This window comes from Microtus ochrogaster, chromosome 2 (assembly GCF_000317375.1).
Source record: "Microtus ochrogaster isolate Prairie Vole_2 chromosome 2, MicOch1.0, whole genome shotgun sequence".
Taxonomy (NCBI): Eukaryota; Metazoa; Chordata; class Mammalia; order Rodentia; family Cricetidae; genus Microtus; species Microtus ochrogaster.
In genome coordinates, this window is record NC_022010.1 from 57,870,441 (window position 1) to 57,879,192 (window position 8,752).

Here is an 8,752-nt window from a genome sequence, read left to right on the forward strand (position 1 = left end):
ACTTTTTGGGGATGTGAAGGATAAATGTAGATGGCTGAAGAAACCAGAGACGAGGTCCTCCAGTGAAGCATCTCTGTTTGAACAACTGAGCAGGCACAAGTGTGCTAGGGCAGGTGTGGTCTGAGATGCTTTCACGGGAACAGAGGACAAATGCTGAGAGATGTGCGAGCTTCAGGGCTGTGGGATGTTTTATCATTCCCACTTCTCGTTTAAAACTTGTTTTCAGTGAAGAGCTCACCACTGAGACACTTTGTAAAGCTGAATACAGTCACATAAACGACAGCTCAGTTAAACCAATAACTTTTCTCAAGGACTTGTACCAAGAAAATGCTGCTTTTAAACTATACACAGGCGTTTTTTTCTGATAATGCTCTAACTTGGAGAACTGATCAAATTACCAAGATATTATAAAGTTCTAACCAATTGGTTTCTGATTCCTGAAACATCAGAAAAATGAAATGCTAAATTTGAGGAGCATTAACTAATTGACTCTCCTGACTAAATCCCAAAGGAAACACTCAACGTCATTGGTATTTTAGACAAATATTTTTCTTTCAATGCCACTTTACATCTTCTGCATCAGCACTATTGCTTAGACGTCAATGTAATTCAGTTTTAAGTAATGACTAAATCATTTGGCTGTTATACTTATTTTTAAAATTGTTCAGAACACGTAAGACATGTATAAATCCGAAGTCCACGTATGTGACTTTACTACAAAAATGATTGCATCTTTTAATTCCTGTTTCCATTCTAGCTGCTTTTAATCCACAGCACTATCCTACTCCAATAGACACAAAAACAGCAGATATTGTATTTTATGTTTGTCCAAATAATTAATAAATACCTAGGAAAGAATTTTCATCCACTCTTTTTGTTATTCAGTGGTATGGTAAACTCATTGCCCTGCATTTTATTTTACTTTAAGCATAAATTTGAATAGGCTTTTACATTACTTTTTAGTGGGTACCTTGTCCTTTATCATTTATTTTAACTTTTTTGAAATGTAATACTTTAAACCGTTTGGCAAGTTGATCTCAACATTCCTAATGCTGTGACCCTCTTATACAGTTCCTAGTTGTGTGGACTCCTCCAACCATAAAATTATTTTGTTGCCACATTCTAACTTTAATTTTATTATTGTTATGAATCTAATGTAAATATCTGTTATGCAGGATATATGGCATGGGACTCCCAAAGGGGTCATGACCCACAGGTTGAGAAATGCTGGTTTATCCATTCATGATAATATGAATAGTATGAATGATAGTAAATTTGAATCAATGAATGAAGGTTCTCCAGAAAAACGATTAAATACCATTGTAATCTCTATACAGTTAAATACCATACATAGTTTACTTACTTATTTTGAATTTATTCTCAAATCTGGAGATCCCAATAAATTGTTTTGTGACTTCATCTAAACAAAAAAATGAAAGATACTTCATTCATATAACCGTTCATGAAGTTCATCCAGTTATTGAACACTATTCCATTCAGGAGTTAAAAAGTCACCCAGCTGGAAGTTAATGAAGATATTCAAACACAGGCTGTCAGACATACCGTACCTCACCTCAACAATAGGCACACTGTGCAACTTGTGTTCTCGTAGAGCTTCCCTGGCAGCTTACCCTGAGGGGACTTAGAAATCCGTGATCCATTAACACTGAGTGGAACTAGGAGTCTGTCCCATACTCTTAACCCTGTGACAAGCTCGGTGACAAAGTCCCTTCACATGCAGCGTTCCTCGTCCTGTGATGTGAAAGGAAAGCTTGTCGCCTATCCATCTCTAAACCGACATTGACTTGCGACATCATCATTTCCCTTTTCTAAACTTGACACCAAACCTGTTAATATGATTTATGAACAAAGAACAAAGGATATAGTTTAGTTCCTCTCAGTGGGAGAATCTTCCAGAGAACTCTAGCTGTTGTGAATTAGTTAATAACTACAAAATCATACACTAACCTTGGGTGGGGGTTGGAGCAGAGGGCAAGATTTGTCAGTCCTGGTGACTATTTCTTGTCCTTGAAATCACTTTGCTGTAAAGGTGATTCTTGGTCCAGTCTTTGTTTCTTATCTCTGCTACCACTTCAACAGTTGTCTGTTAAAGTTCAATTTCTGAATACTGTATATTTTCTTTCCATTCCCGTCTCCATCCCCCCCCCCCATGGTTTTTGACTTTGGGAAAGGCAGGTTTTGGTACTCATAATTAATATGGCCACTGTAGAAATTACTAACAATATTTTTGACAGGAGCAACTGCTCAAATTTGCAATTAAGAGTCTGATCTGAGCTTGTGTGAAGTCAGTAACTAATTCTGGTAAATTTCAGACAGAAAAATGAATACCACTTACTGCCTATATAAGTAATATCTATATGAAGCCAAAGAGTATTTTCTTTTTTCCTTTGCCATAGAGTTTGGTAACATTTCAGGTAATGGTTGCTCTTGAAAGGCTCAGGACAGGAGTAACAACAACAGAGAAATTTGTGTTTTTACCACACAGAGTAGGTATAAAGAATGGGAAGAAATTAGTCTTCTTTTCTTTATTTGCTCTATTTTATTTGAAACCAATGAAAATTAGACATGGTTTTCTTTTTTCCCTATGGCCTTACCTATGTCCAGGAACAATTACAAGTGACTACAGAGAATGAGTCCTTCCTGAAAATGAATACCACATCATAACTTCTGGATACATTCTGTACGTAAACTGTTAGCCCCACTTGCTCTCCAAATTCCAGGCTCGCTGGAAGCTGAGAACAGCATTAATCTAAAAGTTGAGGCATTTAAAGCACCACTTAGTTAAAGACAGATTCATGCTGCAATCCAGAGCTCAGCACCAAGTGGAATCCTTGCTGGGAAAGAGACCTGAGCAAAGACGATGGGAAATGATCCCATGAAGACAATACCTAGTAGAAGAAGTATAACCTAAAGGATAAGGGAACTCTTCATACCACCAGCCTCAGAAGCAATCGAGTAAGAGAGTAACAACAGATGGTCCAGAAAGGAAACTGACACAAGCTTCATCTCTCCCTGCAGGACTTGGTTTATTAGAATGATTGAACCTCAAGAACATGATTAGTTCTCGAGATGGGAAGGAGAGCATTATACAGAAACAGTGGACTATATGGATAATCTAAACATGATGAGGCTTTAAAGGGAAGAAGGGACTTCTCTTTAAAGACAGGAATAAAGCTACATTAGCAGTGAGAGACAGTGGGGGGGGGGAAGAGGAGCCTCTTCAGGGAGCAGCCTCACAATGCCTTCCCAATCAACACTCCCGTAAGTCTTTCTGAACCAAATTCTCTAGAAAAACAAATTATCTATCTTTCTATAACCTTTTAGAAGTAGCTGGCAGCTCCGCATCACACAATTGAGTCCACTATAGCATATGACAAAGAACATGGGTAACACAGGTACTGGTTAGTGTCATATGTCAGGAGCAGCTGTTGAGTCACAACACAGTGTCTTCTCCTCTAATCCAGAGAGAGGTGACAAGAGTAATGTTTTGCTTCAGGTGGGGATCCGGGGCAGGTCCTTGTAATAGGGAACATCACCTAGAACAGGAGCCTCTGGTTGGCCACAGCACCTTGGCTCAGAATTCCAGAATTCATTAGAACTAGAAATGACAACATAGGTTTCTAAAACTGGGGAAACTATTTATAGAAGAAATCAAAATGTTTGCCTGGACTAGTAAGGACAAACACAAACTAAATGGAACAGATGGTTATGAGCTGAAGGCAACCAGGAGAAATAAAACAGATATCCAATAATCAGGGCTGTGAGTCAAATCAACAAATAAGTTTGAAATTATTGAGTGATTTTCAAGGCTCTTAGATTTCCCCTGTGACAAGGACTGGGTTTTGATATTGGGGTAGACTTCATAGTACAGATAAATGTCAACACTTCCCAGCCTGAGTAAAAAATTGCCAGAAAACATCAAAATATTTTATTATATTTCTGTTTTTCTGTTTGTCTTTCCTGGACTGTCATGTGAATACTCAGATGCTGTATGGCTAACAAGCAATTAAATAATCAAAGAGATTATAAATAACCAAATTCCTCACTCATCCTGTGAAGAATGCTTCTTCAACTCACTGTGTGGTTGTTTTTACTCAAGTTCTTGAGTGCCCCCATGGACTTAGAAGTGCACAGAAAGATGTTTCTATGCACAGATTGTTTTCTCTGTATGTTCTATTTCTATGATGTGCCTCGTTCTTTTATTTCCTAATGCTGTTTTAGGGATATTTTCTGATTTGTTTTCAATTTATTCATCTTCCATACCATTGTTTATCTTATCTCTTGGTGTATCTTTCTGACCTCAGATTCACTAGTTTATTGACCTTGACTGCCTGTCAACTAAGTCAGTACATCATTCTCACCCTAACTCCATGGCAACAGGCTGTCTTAGAGATTTCTTGTGGATGTGAACCTTTAGTTCAGGGCTACTGCACTCTGGCTACCTGATTAAAACAAGCTTTTAAAATGAGAAACAGCAAGCTACATAACAGCAAATATATAAGTATGTTAGATTTAAAGGAATCTGAATCCTTTCTTGAATATAAAGCTATCTGTTGGGTGTGTGGTCTTCCTACTGAAAAGAGAACTCTTGCCTGTAAAATATTGGTATTTCAGTTAAGATTTCACTTCTAATGTGAACATGGGGAAAAATAAATTTATTTTGTCCTGCTGGAGTTGGTGAGTTCCCATTAGCTCAGGTAAATTGTTTCAGTGGGTAAACCCATCATGGTCTTTACTTCTTTGCTCACATTCTCACTCCTCCCACTCTTCAATTGGACTTTGGGAGATCAGTTCAGTGCTCTGATGCATGTGTCTGCCTCTGTTTCCATCAGTTTCTGGATGAAGGTTCTATGGTGCTATTTTAAGATATTCATCAGTCTGAATATAGGGCAAAGGCAGTTCAGACACCCTCTCCTCTATTTCTTAGGGTCTTAACTGGGGTCATCCTTCTGGATTTTGTGGGGTTTCTCTAGTACCAGGTTTCTTGTTAGCCCCATAATGGCTCCCTCAATCAAAATATCTCTTTCCTTGCTTTCATCTCTGTACTTCCTCCATCTTGACTATCCCATTCTCTCAAGTTCTCCTCCCTTTCCCCTTCTTCCCTTCAACCTTCCCTACTCCCCCCAACCCCATGCTCCCAGTTTTGTCAGGCAATCTTGTCCTTTTCCCCTTTCTATGTGGATCTATGTTTTTCTTAGGGTTCACCTTGTTACTTAGCTTCTTTAGGGTCATGAATTATGGGTTCATTATCCTTTGCTTTACAGCTAGTATTTACTTGTGAGTGAGCAAATACCATGTTCACCTTTCTGGGTTTGGGTTACCTCACTCAGGATGCTTTTTTTTTTCTAGTTCCATTCAATAGCATGCAAATTTCAAGATGTCATTGTTTTTTTTTTTTTTTTCACAGAGCAGCACTCTAATGTGTAAACGTGTCACATTTTCTTTTTCTTCGGTTGAGGAGCTTCTAGGTTGTTTCCAGGTTCTGGCTATTACAAATAATGCTGCTATGAATATAGCTGAACAAGTGTCCTTATAGTATGATTGAATATCATTTGGGTATATGCCCAAGAGTGGTATTGCTGGGTCCTGAGGTAGGTTGATTCCCAATTTTCTGAGAAACTGCCATAAGTGATTTCCAAAGTGGTTGTACAAATTTGCACTCCTACCAGCAATGGATGAGTGTTCTCCTTACTCCACATCCTCTCCAGCATAAACTATCATTGGTGTTTTAGATCTTAGCCATTTTGACTGGTATAAGATGGTATCTCAGAGTTGTTTTGATTTGCGTTTTCCTGATGGCTAAGGATATTGAACATTTTCTTGTCTTTGGCCATTTGAGATTCTTCTGTTTAGAGTTCTCTGTTTAGTTCTGCACCACATTTTTAATTGGGTTATTTGGAATTTTTATGTCTAATTTTTAAAATTCCTTATATATTTTGGAGATCAGTCCTCTGTCTGATGTGGACTTGGTGAATATCTTTTCCCATTCAGTGGATGCCTTTTTTTCTTATTGATTGTGTCTTTTGCTTTAAAAAAAGCTTCTCAGTTTCAGGAGGTCCTGTTTATTTATTGTTGCTCTCGGGGTCTGTGCTACTGTGGTTATATTTAAAAAGTGGTCTCCTATGCCCATGCATTAAAGGGTACTTCCCGCTTTCTCTTCTATCAGGTTCAGTGTAGTCTGATTTATATTGAGGTCTTTAATCTATTTGGATGTGAGTTTTGTGCATGGGGATAGATATGGATCTATGTTCCATCCATATCCACTTCTACATATTGACATCTAATTATGCCAGTACCATTTGTTGAAGATGCTTTCTTTTTTCCATTGTATATTCTTAGCATCTTTGCCAAAAATCAGAAGTTCATAGGTGTGTGGATTAATATCCAGGTCTTCGATTTGATTCCATTGGTCAACCTCTCTGTTCTTACGCTAATATCAAGCTGTTTTCATTATGGCAGCTCTATAATAGAGATTGCTGTTAGGGATGGTGATGCTTCTGGAAGATTAATAACTCGAGCCAGATAGGAAAGGAAATAGGTCTGAACTAGTCCCTCTGAATGTAGGTGACAGTTGCATGGCTGGGGCAGACTGAGGGGCCATTGGCAATGGCACCAGGATTCATCCCTATCGCTTGTACTGGCTTTTTTTGGAGTATATTCTTTTTGGATGGATACCTTGCTCAGCCTAGATATAATAGGTAGGGTCTTAGACCTTTCCCAAGGCAATGTGCCTTATCCTTTATGAGGAGTAGATGGGGGTGATGTGGGAGTGTAGGTGGAAAGAAAGGAAGGAGAGGAGGGGAACTTGGATTGGGATGTAAATTGAGAAAAGTAAGTGCATTTTCTTTTTAAAAAATAAAATAAAAAATTAAATATATTATAAGAAAGTATAGCTTAGAATTTTAATAAATTATATTTACATATTTTCATCCTAAAATCTGAATAACTTTGTATAATCACCCTAAAATATTATTTTTAAGAAAAGAATTAAAACAACCATTTAGGAAAATGCAAGCTTTATGACATAAACCAAACATACCTATAAGGCAATGTTTTAAAACAATTCTTAAACAAATATCTAGACAACTTTTTGGAAACAAGTTTTTCTCTACGCACTTTATTGTAGATACAATTAGGTAATCCACATTATCAGTTAAATAAGAAAAAATAGAGTAACTACCCCTCAGGTTACTTTTAATACGTAATTATTATTTTAAAAAATTATTTTAGGATCACAGTCTTTGACTTGTTTTAAGTATTAATGGAAAAAACGTACCTTATTGTAAAATTACTATTTGGGAAAAATTTATATCTAATCAAAAACATTTTTCTTTTAATAATAATAATTTATTTCCAGGTTACTTTTTTTCAGGAGAGACATGTACACACATTATTCTGGATAGACGCACAATGTAATATGTAATTGTCCAATCTAACAGAAAATTCCTCCTTTATAACTCTGTCATTTATTACTTCATTAATTTTTTGCTCAGGTTTACAACCCTCCAGAGGCCAAAGTGTTAAATTTGACCCTGCCAGTTTGTTTTCTTTAGGAACTCTGGCTCTATATAAATCATACCCACATTTGCTTTTAAGTGACTCAGTCAGGCCCTTTTGTCTACTTTATCTTTTTCTCATATCCTCTTGATTGTTTTGACCCTTTGCAAACACAGCTTATATGCAAGACAAAATCATTCAGATCTGGCAAATCCTATCCTACTTAGGAAACATTTTGTCTCACCACAGGGCTTGACAAAGTCATCACAAACCCAAACCAGTTTCAAGATTTGTTCTGTTCTGAATCTGCTTGTTTCTTAACTTTCCCATGACTGGACAGAAACACCAGCTCTGTCATGTTCAGTTTCCTCAGCAGTGCCTATTCATCCTGTATTATCATCTGGTTCCTAACATCATAACCAAGTGACTCAAATGGCTCTAACAAGCCATCCCATCACAGGCTGCTTTCCTTCATGTTGTTCCAGGTTATGCTACATCCTTTTCTTAAGGAAGGATGAGCATTTAAATTATTTGGATTCTTTTCTCTACAGTATCCTAAATGATCTTATGCACACAAATGTTCCTACAGCATTATAAGATATATTTAAAGAGGATATATATTATTTCTTTGAAAATTTTGTACACGTTTCGACCAACCTATTCTCCCTCATCCAACTCTTCTTAGATCCACTCCTTTTCCTCCAACCTGATTGTGTGTCGTCTGCCAATTTTCAATTTTATTCCTATCCAGGGTCATTTTGTCTGCCCAAATCTTCATGATGTGTGGACCTCTGTGGTAAGGTATAATTATCAGGAGATATGTTCTCCCAGAAGCTAAGAATTGCCAATTGCTCCTTGGCTATGGGACTAATCAATTATTGGAATATAACTAGAACCTACAAGCAACCTTATACTCTATAGTCATCTAAGTTTTGCTGAAGAAGCTAACAATATTCTTTGGAGAAAAAGAAACATCTTTAATAAATGGTGCTGGGCCCACTAGATAGCTACATCTAAACAAAATGAATCCCAATTTTTATCTCTTGCTCTGCATTAAAAAAAAATCACTTCAAATGGATTAAGGACCTCAACATAAAACTTGATTCCCTGACTCTCATAGAGTAGAAAGTCAGGAATATGCTTAAACTCATTAGTACAGGAAAGGAGCTTCTGAAAGGACCCTTATTGGATAGGTGTTAGTCTTAACAATTAATACATAGGACCTCATGAAATT